We start from the raw sequence: 15546 nt of genomic DNA, 5'->3' as shown, positions 1-15546 counted from the left end.
GGGCAGCAGGACATTGGCACAGCTGGGTGCTCAGAGGCATACTAAGAGCTGAAGTAGAAATCTAAAGTTTCCAATGCCAGAAATCTGAAATAAAAACGGAGAATCGAGAACTAGAGGGCATAGTTTCAGGGTGGCTCGGTAGCGTAACGATCAGTGCAACGCTATTACAGCTCAGGGTGTTGGAGTTCAGAGTTCAATTCTGGCATCCTCTGGATGAAGTTTGTACGTTCTTCTCATGTGAGCATGGGTTTCCTCCGGCCGTCCAAAGTTGTACTGGCAAGTAAGTCCATTGGCCATTGTAAATTCTCCTGTGACTAGGCTCGGCTTAAATAGAGGGGTTGCTGGGTGGTGCAGCTTGTTCAGCCTCTTCTGCGCTGTATCTTGAAATAAGTAAATAGTTTTAAAGGGAGGGAGTTAACAGGATTCTGAGAGGCAATGTTTTTGCACAGAGGGTAGGCGGTATAGGGAATGAGCTGACGGGGGTGGATGAGGCTGGTATATTAACAACATTTATAAAGTACTTGGGCAGGTGCATGGAGAGGAAAAATTTAGAGTTTTATGGGCCAAACACAGGAAATGAGACGAGCTTAGAGAGAACTCATGGTTGGCTGGTTGGAAGGGCCAGTTTAGGACTATTGTTATCTATTGAATGGTTCCCTAGTATGATAAGACAGACTCTCGTGCTCACAGTCTACCTCATTAAATTTGTGCACCATATTGTTTATCTGCACTACACCTTCTTTGTGGCTGTTACACCTTATTCTGAATTAGACCATAAGACCATAAGACATAGGAGCAGAATTAGGCCATCTGGCCCATCGAGGCTGCTCGGTCATACAATCATTGCTGATCTTTTTTTCTATCTCCTGCTCAACCCGAGTTCCGAGCCTTCTCCCCGTAACCTTTGATGCCATGTACAATCAAGAACCTATCAATCTCTGCCTTAAATAGACCCAACGACCTGGCCTTCACAGCTGCACGTGGCAACAAATTCCTCAATTTCACCACTCTTTGGCTATAGAAATTTCTCCACGTCTCTGTTTTGAAAGACTGTCCCTCCATCCTGAGGTTGTGCCCTCTTATCCTAAATTCTCCCACCATGGGAAACATCCTTTCCACGTCTACTCTGTCCTTGGCTTTTCAATATTCAAAAGGTTTCAATGAGATCCCCCCCGATCCTTCTGAATTCCAGCGAGTACAGACCCAGAGCCATCAAACGTTTCTTGTATGATAACCCTTTCATTCCTGGAATCATCCTTGTGAACCTCCTCTGGACCCTCTCCAATGCCAGAACATATTTTCTAAGATGTGGGGCCCAAAACAGTTCATAATACTCAAGGTGAGGCCTCACCAGTGCCTTATAAAACCTCAGCAACACATCCATGCCCTTGTATTCTAGACCTTTGGAAAAGAATGCTAACATGGCATTTGCCTTCCTCACCACTGACTCAACCTGCAAGTTTAGTGCAAGCAGCATAATTACATTTGTAAAGAAGATACTGAAAAATGCAGACAGGTCATAGCATGGACTGGACAAGCATGAATCTCAGCACAAATTACTCAGCTTTAAACCAAGATCAACACCAGCAAACAAGTGTGCATATTCGGATGTAATTATCCTTTAAATCAGTTTCATATGTTGTGGTTCAAGTTCAAATCAAAAAGTTGTGTAACACTATCAGCACAGGAACGCATAACAGTTTCACACCCGAGTTATTAAAGGTGTTCGGAGGGTGAATCGGCTTTCAGGTGAGGTGAATGTGGTGGTGAACCCTTTCACTCTGTGCAAGCATGAGATGGTGCTATGGAAGGAATTAGTTGTGGGAGAGATGTCGGTTCGTACTCTGCAATAACACCCGGTTCTTTGGCAGCAATAAACTCTTTACAGGAGTACCGTAGGTAATGGTGATACAAAGCCACACATTAACCTGGTGACCTGAAGGTAGTTTTTAAAGAGAGAGACATAGTTCCAGGCATTATGCCCGAGGCAGGTAAGAGGATAACATTCCAGTGACAATGAAATACTTCCCTGGAATCTTTATTGTTGGCTGGGAAAGGCAAACAAATTGATGTTTAGATGTAATAATTCTCAAACTGGCTGAAATTACATTACCTTAATAATGCACTTGTGGAAACCAATTGGCAATAAAGGGCTTTATTTCAAGGGAAAATTACACCATATTTTACAACTATTTGCTGAAGACTGTCTCAAAACTTGTTTCTTATTTACACTTAATAGGATTTCTAGTGCTGAAAAGTATCAATTATTTATTGGCTATTGTATCAACGTAGCTTGGGTTCATGAAGGAATGAAAAGGAAAGCCCAGCCAGTGGGAGCCCACTAAACTGAGAAATCATTTAACACTCCAGACACTATAATTCACCCAGGATAATTGTTTCCTAAACATTATCATCTAAAATTGCTGTCAACAAATTTCACTCCTTAATTTGAGAGTAATTGGCTTTTACAATGTTGTAAAAAAGTATTGATGAGACCTGAATTGCATTGGCCACTATTCACTCCACTTAGCTTTTATCAATGTGGTATTATTTGACACATTTGCGCAAACAGATTTGCAAAAGTTTCTATAGCTTACAAGGAATATACTAATTGAAGATTAGTGTAACAGCTCTGAGCATAATGCACTAAAAAGTAATTAGGTTGACTGATGTGGCTGTAAAGTCTCACATTTTATCATAAGGCCTTGTCTTGAGATTTTACAGCATCATTTATGCTATTATTAATCCATCAGAGCCATGCGTATAGTTATTAAAGTAGTACTTCCCATGTTATTGATATTGAAATAAGCATAAGAAATCCTCAGTTATTTATGAGGACTTGGGAAATCCAGCTGCAAACTATGTTACATCCAGAACTGAATTTCACAGGTATGACAGGCTGCACTGTTTTTGATAGATCAGAACTTGGCTACTCACTCACATTAAAATATTTTTATCTACTTCAATTGCAACTTGATTTTCATGAAAATTAACTTTGTTAAATTTGGGATAGTGTGGCTAAAATTAAAACCTGAATGCAAACTATTTCTAATCTATGAATGGAAATTATTCTCAGCTTCTGTGAACTAGAAATGTTGAAAAGCATTCAAATGAAAAAATGGAAATCAATGGTTAATTTTTTTGTTGTTTATTTTACAGAGTTAAAATTTGCAGGGAGGCAGTTAGATTAAACTAAAAACTGGTAGCTTTTTACATGTTAAATGCAGTAAGATGAAACTGAAATTTATTTCTAGATCTAAAACTGTATTTCCAGTGATCTGGTGTATTGCAATGCAAAGTTGTATCAACATTCAGGCAGAAGTAATCATTGGCTTGAGACACAGACACAAATGAAGCACAAAACTGTGAAACTGGAGTTTATGGTCTTTGAGTTTGTTTTGAGGATCATCAAACAGGAGTTAGACTGAGGAATATCCATACTGCCAACAAAGCTGAAGTACCAGAGTGAAAAGTGCCAATCATTAATCAGCCTTAAACAACATATAAGAGTTGGCAGCATAATTACAGTGTGGCGGATAACAACCTGATGCAAAGAGCATTGTAGTGCATCAATTATAAATGTTCTATGGAAATAAAAATATAACTTTTACTAACAGCAAAAATAAATGTTGGTTTGAATACTTCTGCTGGGTGAATAATTATAAATTCTGTAACCATTCATTGCAACGTGAAAGATGTAATGTTTCTATTTAGTTAGATTTTCTTTTATGTTTCATTTTGTTCATGTAAACCATGCTAGATTATGAGAGTGCAGCACACTTTTATCTGTAATTAGCTTAATTGCTTGATTATATTAGTTTAGGGCTGTGATCTGCTGAAAGCAAGGGTAAATTGAAACTTCCTTATTCCATGGAAACCAGGCAGGGAAGCACTTAAAATCGTGGTGTGAGGGAGGGCTTGGTGGGTTCTGGCTGTTTGGCTTCCTGTCTGAAACCTGCAGATTGCAATTTGAAAATTACACCTGCCAGGGACACCATTTCAAACTTTGACTGGAAGCACAGAAAGAGAGTGATATTTTATTTAGTGGTAGATATCTAAAATCCTTTTTTTTGCTGGAATTGAACATGACTGTGACCATTTCTGGCTTAATCATGACACTTAGGAACTCAGTCCAGTGTTTCCAGTCATGATTCGGTTTTGTACAACCAACATACCTTCTGTATAGTGCCATGACACCATTTCTTTGTGGCAAACCCTGTGTAGAATATTTCTGGGGGGAAATGGTTCGCGTTGTCTGGGAGTGCCAACTGCACACTCCCAGTCTCTGGTCTGGACCCTAAATGATCCTCTCTCTCCCATCACAGCTAAGACCTGGCCCCAGCCCTGGAAATGAGAGTGAACACCAAGCAATCGGCTACTCCCAAGGCTCCTGAGGTTTGGATGCAAGACTGGAGAATACAAAGGTGAAGGGTCCATCTCACATCCCAGTATAGGATGCACAAGATCTTTTAGTCCATGCTAGTTCTATTGAAGAAGATGATGGGTTTCCTTGTCATACTGCACCCATCTGGTAAGTTTTGCTTTCCTCCTTGTGGAGACAAAAGGAGCAGAGTTTCTCTCTACTGTCCAGGCAGTCTCCACCTTCCCGAAGCTCACTGCCACCTCCTTTCTTCTCACCTTGTGCCCATTGTGTGGATGCTGCCAGCTACTAACTTCTGCCACCTCCCAGCCTGCAGCATGTTGAGACTGTTTGGGATCCCACTGCTCCTTCCATTACCCAGCTCTCTGGTCAGATGCCTTACTACGAGGGAGATAAAAAAAACCAGTCATCGGACGTTTGACAGTCAAGTAATTCTTTGGTTCAAGGAGTGAAAATACTTCTGATTATCTGATAGACTTGATAAGACACAAGCTTAATAAGGGGGGCAAATTTGGCACTGAAGTTCTGTGAAATAAAACATCAAGTGCTGTAATTTTCAATACTTTAAAACAGACAAATTTCACTCTACGGTGTGTGGATGTCCTAAGGAGTAAAGCAGTTGTATATAATTCGAGCATTGTGCCAAGTTTTGATCTCTTTACCTAAGAAAGGAATTATTTGCTAGGAAGTGGGTAAAAACTCATTCCAGGCGTGGTGGGTTTGTCACATGAAGACAGGTTGAGTAGACTAGGATTCCATTCTCAAGAATTTAGAAGATTGAGTGGAGAACACATTGAAACTTCCACTATTCTTACAGAGCTCTGCAAACAGAATGCGGGAGAGACATTTCCCATAAATAGGGAGGCCAGTACCTGGGGTCAATCTTAGAATGAGGGCTAGGAAGTTTAGGGCTGAATTGAGAAACATCCTCCCTCAGAGGCTGGTGAACCTTTGGAATTCCCATTGAAAATCAGTAATTGAGTCCATTCAAAACAGAATATTAATGACAGCACATGGGGTAGAGGAGGAAGATAGTGCTGAGATCATGATCAGGCACTGGGATTCCAACTGCTCTGCATGTGACTGCAGAATTTGCAGGAAGTTGTGAACCGACACAGCTCAGCATATCACAGGAACCAACCCACCCTCTATGGACTCTGCCTACACATCTTGCTGCCTCAGGAAAGCAGCCAGCAGAATCAAAGACCCCACCCACGTCAGACATTCTCTCTTCTCGCCTCTCCCATCAGGCAGAAGATACCAAAGAAACAGCACATACCACCCAGCTCAAGGACATCTTCTACCCTGGTGTTATCAGACACCTGAATGGAACTTCTTGTACAATGAGATGGACTCTTGACTTCACAATGTACTTCGTTATGGTGTGCTCATTATTGTTTACCTGCACCACTCTTTCTCAGTAGCGTTTACACTTCATTCTCCACTCTTTTATTGTTTTGCCTTGTTCTCCTTCAATGCACCGTGTAATGATCAGATCTGTATGAACAGTATGCTCAAAGTTTCCCACTGTATCTATGGCAGTAATAAACCAATATTACAACCAATTCCATCAATATTCAGAATGTATATCCAGGGAGTGGGTCCTGACAGGATAAGAGCAAATAAAAGAACAAATATATAGACGTAAATGGTATTAAAGCCCTCTGGGTGTCAGCCCACTTGAAATTGTGAAGCAGCTAAAACGAGAAAGACAAAGATACTATTGCAAATTAAGTTGTTCAGTCCTTAAAGCTAAGTTACATAAGGTATTTTATTGTCATCTGCTCTGGAGACTACATATTTACAAAGTCACAAATCAATTGGGAACCATGGCAACTTCATGTAGCTACTACATTATGTTGGTAATTAAACTAGAAATATCAAATGTTTCATGATGTGTAATTACACTGCATATGAACAGCTTGTAATTCTCATAAGTATATTTGAATTGAAGCCAAATGCAAAAGGCAAGGTTCACAAGTGTTTACAGAATGTGTAGTTCATGTCATTTTCAATAGATACACATTTCTAAATTAACATTGCTTATTTGATTACCTTGGAAGTAGCAATTATTTGCTCAGAGCTCAAAAGATTAAATAGGTGACATAGAGCTCACAAGAGAGTGGATTTTATAGGATTTTACATAGGAACAAGTTTGGTGGATTGCATGCTATCTTCTCCATCATTCTGGATAAACCAATGACTCTTACACAAAACATCACTGTCTTCTGGGGATAATCGAAGGAACCTCTCTAACTTCCCAACCTGTATGTCTGAATGAACATAGAGCATAGAACATTACAGCACAGTGTAGGAACTTTGGCTCACAATGTTGTCTTGACCTTTAACCTACTCTACGATAGGTTAATGTCAATCTAACCCTTCCGTCCCACATAGGCCTCCATTTCTTGTCCAACCCTGTGCCTGTCTAAGAGCCGATTAAATGCCCCCAATGTATCTGCCCCTGGCAGTGCAACCCACGCACCCACCACTCTCTGTGTAAAACACCTACCTCAGACATACCAACTTCAGTCACCTTAAAATGATGCCATCTTGTATTAGTGATTTCCATCCTGGAAAAATGTCTCGATTGATGCCTCTTAACATCTTATACACCACTGTCAAGTAACCTCTCAATCTCCTTTGTTGCAAAGAGAAAAACCCTAGCTCGCTCAACCTATCCTCATAAGGCACACTCTCTAATTCAGGCAGCATCCTAGTAAATCTTTCTGAAGCTTTCACAACCTTCCCATAACAGGGCAACCAGAACTGAACATAATATTCCAAGTGTGGTCTCACCAGCATTTTATAGAACTGCAGCACTATTTCATGGCTCTTGAAATCATCCCCCGATTATTGAAGGCCAATACACCATGCACCTTGTGTAAGGTAGTGTTTTCCTCTTTGGAGCAAAGGAAGGTGAGAGGTGACTTCATGGAGGTGCACAAGATTGTAAGAGGCTCACGTAGAGTGGGCAACCAGCATCCTTTTCCCAGGAGAACATTGGCTGATACCAGAAGACATACTTTTAAATTGAGTGGAGGAAAGTTTAGGGGACAAGTCAGGGACTGGTTTTTAACACAGACAGTGGTAAATGCTTGGAATGCATTGCCAGGAATGATTATAGGGACGAACACATTAGGGATATTTTAAGAGAGATTTAGACATGCACATTGATGAGGGAGAAAATGGAGGGTCATGGGCTGTATAGGATGGAAAGGTTAGATTGATTGAGGAGTAGGATAAAATGATAGCACAACAGTGTGGGTGGAAGGCCCATACTCTGCTGTACTGTTCTGTTCTATGTTTAATCCAACCATCCACATAAAATTTCTGCGTTTTCGATCGTGAAATATTCATATGTATGCTCAGGGGATTACTAATTCATTTCCAGTTGTCAGCATTGCAATTTCTTCTGTTTGTCTAAATGTCAGCAAACTCTATCTTAATTTGCAGCTATGCATTTAGATTAACCCACAGGATATTACCTACTGAGCCCCTACTGATTCTTATCCGTAATCTGCTTTGCTCCATTATTGGTACAACCTGTGTTACTATTAATTTTTATCTGTGGTTAATTAATGGAAAACAAAAGAGTTTACAGTGTGAATGTACCAGGTCCTGAGATTTATCGCAAGCTTATTTTTCTGTGCAGCAGCTGATTAGGTCACGCAACATACATCAAAGTTGCTGGTGAACGCAGCAGGCCAAGCAGCATCTATAGGAAGAGGCGCAGTCGACGTTTCAGGCCGAGACCCTTTGTCAGGACTAACTGAAGGAAGAGTGAGTAAGGGATTTGAAAGTTGGAGGGGGAGGGGGAGATCCAAAATGATAGGAGAAGACAGGAGGGGGAGGGATAGAGCCGAGAGCTGGACAGGTGATAGGCAAAAGGGGATACGAGAGGATCATGGGACAGGAGGTCCGGGAAGAAAGACGGGGGGGGGGTGACCCAGCGGATGGGCAAGAGGTATATTCAGAGGGACAGAGGGAGAAAAAGGAGAGTGAGAGAAAGAATGTGTGCATAAAAATGAGTAACAGATGGGGTACGAGGGGGAGGTGGGGCCTTAGCGGAAGTTAGAGAAGTCGATGTTCATGCCATCAGGTTGGAGGCTACCCAGACGGAATTAGGTCAACGTTTCTGGTTACCGTGTTACAACTGGTCTGACCCCTGTCCTGGGGTGAAGTCAATGGATATTTGGGAATTATTGTCCACCAGAATAACATTTCTAGAGAAATGGTACATGATAAAAATCATCCAGGCCATGCCTTCTTCTCAGTACTACCACTGGGCAGGATTTACAAAAGCCTTAGGTCCTACACCACCAGGTTCAGGAACAGTTATAGCCCTACAACAAACAGGCTTCTGAAATGGTGTGGATTACTTCATTCACCACTACTCTGAATTGATTCTACAACCTTTAAGGACTCTTCACAGCTCATGTTCTCAGTATTGTTTCTGTATTCGTAGTTTGTCTTCATTTGCACATTTATTGTTTGTCCCTTTTCTCTGTTTATGTATAGATTTGCATAAATTCAATTGTATTTCTTTCTTTCTGTAAACGTCTGCAAGGAAATGAATCTCAAGGTGGTATATGGTGACAAATAGGGACATAGTAGCCATTATATTAGGAATCTCCTGTACATAATGAAGTGGCCACCGAGTGTATGGTGATCTTCTGCTCCTGTAGCCCATCCACATCAAGGTTTGACATGTTGTGCCTTTCAAGGTGCTCTTCTGCACACCATTGTTGTAACGTGTGTTTATTTGAGTTACTATCTCCTTCCTGTCAGCTTGAACCGGTCTGGCTATTCTCCTCTGATCTCTCCTTGACAGGACATTTTCTCCCACAGAACTGCTGCTCACACAGATTGTTTTTAGTTAATTGCACCATTCTCTGCAAACTCTAGAGACTGTTGGGTGTGAAAATCCGAGGAGATCAGCAGTTCCTGAGGCATTCAGACCACCCTGTCTGGCACTAACAATGATTCCATGGTCAAAGTCACATAGATCACGTTTCTTCCCCATTCTGACGTCTGGTCTGAACATCAACTGGACCTCTTGACCATGCCTGCATGCTTTTACGCATTGAGTTGCTGTCACATGATTGGCACTTGCATCAACAAGCAGGTGCACAGGTGTACCTAATAAAGTGGCCACTGAGTGTGCATAATAAATGTATTTTGAACTTTGAATCATTTAATTACTTAACTGTAAATGACGCTGTCTCTGCAAACCTCAGCAAATTTGCACTTTTTGTTCTCAGTACAAAATGAAGAAGATTTAGTATCTACTTGCTAAATCCAGTGATCTCAGTGTGAGAAATGAACAGATCACCCTTTGGGTGTTTATGTTCAGCATTAAGCACAGCCAAGCTGGGGTAGCTTGTGCTTGGCACAGGGTAAGAGAGTCAGACAATGAGATAGCACAGAAACAGGCCCTTCGGCCCATCTTGTCTATGTTGATCAATGAGTACCAGTCTCATATTCATACACTTCAATGCCCTGGTAATTGAAGTGCTCTTCCAAATATTTCTGAAATAAAGTGACAATACCAGCTCCTGCCAACCCCTAAGACAGTGTCTGCAGATTCGAACCGCCCTCTGGCTGAAAAATTTCCCTAATCAGACCCCCGGGTTCAATTCTCTGAGGAGTTTGTCTGTAAGGACAAAAGTTAGTACATTTTCCCCGTGACTGCGTGGTTTTTTCCCGGGGTGCTCCTGCTTCCTCCAACATTTCAAAGATGCGCCACTTAGTAGGGATTAGTAAATTGTGACCATGCAATGTTGGCATTGGAAGCAGTCGATACCTGCGGGCTGTCCCAGCACGTCCTCGGGCTATATTGGTTGTTCACGCAAAGGTGACGCGTTTCACTGTATGTTTTGATGTATCGATGTAAATGTGACAAATAAGCTAATCTGATCCAATAGACCGTAGAACATTACAGAACGGGACAGGCCATTCTGCCCATGATATTGTGCTGATCTTGATGTAAATTTATACTTAATGTCTTCCTCCTGTGTATCACCCACATCCTTCCATTTCCTCATGTTTGTGTGTCTATCTAAAAGCCTCTTAAACTCCACCAAACTGTCTGCTTCCATCACTACCCTGGGAACCCATCCCAGGTACCGGTCATTCTGCATAAAAAACCTGTCCCTTACATTGCCTTGAGCTTCACCCCCTCCCCCCACCTTTCCTGTATTCTTAAAGAATATGCTCTAGTATTTGACATTTCCATCCTGTGGCAAAGATTCTGACTGTCCACTCAATCTATGCCTCTCATAATTTTAAAATCCTCCATCAGTTCATCCCTCATCCTTCAGCACTCCAGAGAGAGCAACCCAAGGTGTCCAACCTTTCCTTTAACTCATGCCCTCTAATTCAGGCTACTCAAGAAGAAAAGCAAATCCAGCCTATCCCGTCTTCCTGTAACTAACACTTCCCATCCTAGGCACCATCCTGGTGAATCTTCTGTTACCCTCTTTGATGTAATCACATTCTTCCTATATTGTGGCAACCAGAACTGTGCACAGTACACCAACTTAACTAATGTTTTATAAGGTTGTAAAATAACCTTGCTGCTCTGACTGTCCGTGTTCTGGCCAATGGAGTTAAGCATCCTATATACCTTACTAATCGATTCTTACTGTGTCATAGCAGTGGGGAGTGGAGAGTGACTTCTGATCTTTGCTATATATGGACAAAATGTAAACAATTTATGACCTTTCAAATAGAAATTAGCAGTGAAAACCCTTCTGATTTCCTCAAAATTATTCGTTTATTATGTTTTCCATTTTTCAGTGTCTGCTGACTTTAGTATCTGTGGAAAAATGGAAAATGTTCTGCTGTGACTCATAAGGATCTCTCTTAGCAGGTAAGGGCCTGCTGCCCAAAATACTAACTTGTTCAATTGGCCAGCGCCATAAATCAATCTAACTATGGATTTGAAATCCACATGTGTGTCAGATTGGTTTCTTTGGATTTAATTACCTTGATTCTTCTGTGAAACAAACTGCATGAATGAATTAACACCAGCAAACCAGCAGAACTACATTCAATTGAATTTTATTTAACCAATATATATTAAAAGTTGAGCATTTAATGAGGTAAGCGAGAGCGAGCATAGTGTGTAACATGGAACTTTAGCGCCATCCTGTGGAATTATAAAGCTACTGTGACATAGTGATGGTCCAAAATTAAATGATTTTAATTCATTTCTACAAACAATTCATTCCCAATGAACTTATAGATATGTTCATTTACTTATATATTTACCTAGCATTCATCTAATGGTTTCTATAAAATGTCAATAGCCAAATTTCTATGTATTTTGGATCTAGTTCGGGTTAGCAGCCCCATCTCCTCCACGATCTCCATCAGCACAAGTACACCACAGGACTGTGTGCTTAGCCCTCTGCTCTACTCACTTTATACTTATGACTGTGATGCTACGACCAGCTTCAATGTCATATTTAAGTTTGCTGACAACACCACTGTCATTGGCCAAATCAAAGGTGGCAACGAATCCCTTAGGGGAGATTGAAAATCCAGCTGAGTGGTACCACAGCAACAACCTGTCACTCAATGTGTGCAAGATAAAGGAGTTCATTATTGATTTTAGGAGGAGGAACCTGGAGACTCATGAACCAGTCCTCAGCGGAGGATCGGAGGTGGAGAAGGTCAGCAACTTTAAATCCCTTGCTGTTATCGTTTCAGAGATTCTGCCCTGGGTTCAGGATGTAAATTCCATTATGAAGAGAGCACAGCAGTGCTTCTACATCCTTAAAAGTTTGCGAAGATTTGGCATGTCATCTAAATCTCCCTCCTAACTGCAGGGAAGCAGCATCTATCATCAAAGACACCCACCAGCCGGGCAATGCTCTCTTCTTGCCATCAGGAGGAAGGTACTGAACGCCTCAGGATCCACACCACCAGGTTCAGGAACAGTTATTATCCCACAACCACTAGGCTCTTGAACCAGACGGGATTACTCCACTCAACTCCATCATTGAACTGTTGTTCCCATAACTTACGGGCTCATTTTCCAAGGACTCTTCCTCTCATGTTCTTGATATTTATTGCTTATTTATTAATTTTTTCTCTCTTTTGTATTTGCACAGTTCGTTCTATTTGCACCTGCACCTTGGTCATCTCTGAGGTCAAAGAATGCAGGTGTTTCCAATGAGTGGACAGTCGCAAGGCTGCGGGACCGGACGGCATCCCAGGGCGGGTACTCAGAGTGCGCAGCACAACTGGCAGGTGTGTTTACAGACATTTTTAATCTCTCCCTCTTCCGGTGTAGAGTGCCCTCCTGCTTCAAATTATCCACCATTGTCCCTTTACCAAAAAAGAGCAGGGTAACATGCCTGAATGACTGGCATCCTGTCGCACTCACCTCAATAATAAGAAAAAGCTTTGAGAGGCTGGTCAAGGACTACATCTGCAGCTTGCTGCCACCCACACTGGACCCCCTACAATTCACCTACCGACACAACCAATCAACAGATGATACAATAGCCACAGCTCTACACACTGTCCTTACACATCTGGAGAAGTAGGATGATTATGTGAGAATGCTATTCTTGGCCTACAGTTCAGCATTCAACACCATGATTCCCTCCAGGCTTGTCAAGGAGCTCAGAGACCTCGGCCTTCATCCTGCCTTGTGCAGCTGGATCCTGGAGGCAGGTGGTAAGAGAGGGCTCCCTCACCTCTGCCCCTCTGACTCTCAACACAGGTGCCCCTCAGGGTTATGTCCTAAGCCCCCTCCTTTACTCTCTGTATACCCATGACTGTGTCACCATCCACAGCTCCATCTGCTAATTGATTGGCCTAATCTCAAATAATAATGAGGCAGTTTACAGAGAAGAAGTCATCACCCTGACACAGTGGTGTCAAGAAAACAGCCTCTCCCTCAATGTCGCAAAAACAAAGGAGCTGGTTGTGGATTACAGGACGAATAGAGACAGGCATCAATGGATTGACATCAATGGATCTGGGGTTGAGAGGGTGAACAGCTTTAAGTTCCTTGGCATAAACATCACTGAGGACCTCACGTGGTCTGTACATACCGGCTGTGTGATGAAAAAGGCACAACAGTGCCTCTTTCACCTCAGACGGTTGAAGAAGTTTGTTATAGGCCCCCAACTCATTCTACTAGCTCTCCTTGGATTGACAGATAGATGGCTGATCACCACACTGGATTGCTTGAATATTGTACACCAAAAATAAACAAGTGCTTCTGGAACCAAAACAGTAAATCGAATGAGATTACAAAATGGCAGTTCAATTCCCACCTATTTTTACCGCAGTTAAATGGGTGTAACTGATAAGAAATTTCCCTGCCTTGGGAATTTAATTCAGAGTTACAAATGTAACGAGCAAGGAAGATTGTGCATTAACAAAATTAAAAAAAGAATAATTTCAGGTTTTATTTTTCATTTTAATTTCTGAAAGCACAGAAACTTCTTATATCTCTTGTGCTAGTTACCAGGGAACATTTCTAGCACTACTGTGTTCTACTGCTAGATTTTAAGTACAATGTGGTGTGGATTCAGATGATTCAAGTGGGAGGTGCTACATTAGTGGGGAGCCGACATCTCTTTAAACTCCTGTATTAGCTATTTTAACAAAAACTCGGACATTTAACTTTAATTATACTTGCAACTTGATATGATCACCTCTAAGAGTTTTTATAGTAATGTTGCTCACAGTGACCTTAGGTTTTGTCCCATAAATAAGAAATGTTAGAGAGATTAAACTTCTAATGGAATTCTCCAAACTGACCGTGAAGTATTATTTCAGCCGGTTTGAAAGCAGGAAGCACAGTCACATTTTCAGTTAGCACCAGTCACCTTCAGCTATGGCAAATGAAACTGCAGCCTCATGCTTAATACACTAAAGTGCACGGGTGGCTTTGATAGGGTTTTAATGAGATGAATGCATATGGATTTAGATGTGACCTGAACTAACTCAGACTAATGCAGGTTATTTGTGGAATGGGATCATAACACACATTTTCTTAGAAACATACAACGGTAGAAACATAGAACACCTACAGCACAATACAGGCCCTTCAGCCCACAAAGCTGTGCCGAGCATGTACTTACTTTAGAAATTACCTTGGGTTACCCATAGCCCTCTAGGCTTCAAAGCTCCTTGTACCTGTCCAGGAGTCTCTTAAGGACCCTATTTTATCCACCTCCACCACCGTCACCGGCAACCCATTCTTGCTAGGAGAATACACCAGACACCAGGCAGGGGTCATGGAAATGGAAGTGGGTGAAGCAGATCCAGAGGGAATGGCAGGACAGCCCGCTCCTCGCGATGTACCATCGCCTGATATCAGAGGTGGCTGACATAAGAAAGTTCGACCGATGGCTGGAGATGGCAGGGCTGAGGGACACCACAGAGGTGCTTCTCACGGCTGCACAAGAGCAGGCACTGAGCACAAAAGCAATAGAAGCAGGGGTCTACCACACCAGACAAGACCCACACTGCAGACTCTGCAAGGAATCTGCTAAAATTATCCAGCACATAGTAGCAGGGTGCAAGATGTAGGCAGGGACAGCATACACTGAATGGCACAACCAGGTTAGAAACCATAGAAACCATAGAAAAACTACAGCACAGAAACAGGTCTTTTGGCCCTTCTTGGCTGTGCCGAACCATTTTCTGCCTAGTCCCACTGACCTGCACACGGATCATATCCCTCCATAAACCTCCCATCCATGTATCTGTCCAATTGATTCTTAAATGTTAAAAAAGAATCCACATTTACCACCTCGTCTGGCAGCTCATTCCATTCTCCCACCACTCTCTGTGTGAAGAAGCCCCCCCTAATGTTCCCTTTAAACTTTCCCCCCCTCACCCTTAACCCATGTCCTCTGGTTTTTTTCTCCCCTTGCCTCAGTGGAAAAAGCCTGCTTGCATTCACTCTATCTTAATTTTAATCATAATTTTATAAACCTCTATCAAATCTCCCCTCATTCTTCTACGCTCCAGGGAATAAAGTCCTAACCTATTCAACCTTTCTCTTTAACTCAGTTTCTCAAATCCTGGCAACATCCTTGTAAACCTTCTCTGCACTCTTTCAACCTTATTAATATCCTTCCTGTAATTTGGTGACCAAAACTGAACACAATACTCCAGATGCGGCCTCACCA

The 15546-nt window shown here is 42.0% G+C and overlaps 1 long non-coding RNA gene across 3 annotated transcripts in view; it reads left to right on the top strand.

Moving 5' to 3' along the window:
• The window catches only part of LOC134349036 (uncharacterized), a 46450-nt gene that overhangs the window by 11789 nt on the left and 19115 nt on the right, over positions 1-15546 (top strand). The window contains exons 2-4 of one of the 3 annotated variants that reach the window (XR_010018567.1): positions 4326-4424; positions 11183-11255; positions 12502-12640. This is a non-coding gene — a long non-coding RNA (uncharacterized LOC134349036). Of the gene's footprint in view, positions 1-4325; positions 4532-11182; positions 11256-12501; positions 12641-15546 lie in introns of all 3 variants that reach the window. The other 2 variants (XR_010018565.1, XR_010018566.1) reach the window with 2 other exon arrangements.

This window comes from Mobula hypostoma, chromosome 7 (genome assembly GCF_963921235.1).
Source record: "Mobula hypostoma chromosome 7, sMobHyp1.1, whole genome shotgun sequence".
Taxonomy (NCBI): Eukaryota; Metazoa; Chordata; class Chondrichthyes; order Myliobatiformes; family Myliobatidae; genus Mobula; species Mobula hypostoma.
Note: the sequence above shows the minus strand (reverse complement) of the source record. Positions and strands in the feature narration are given on the sequence as shown.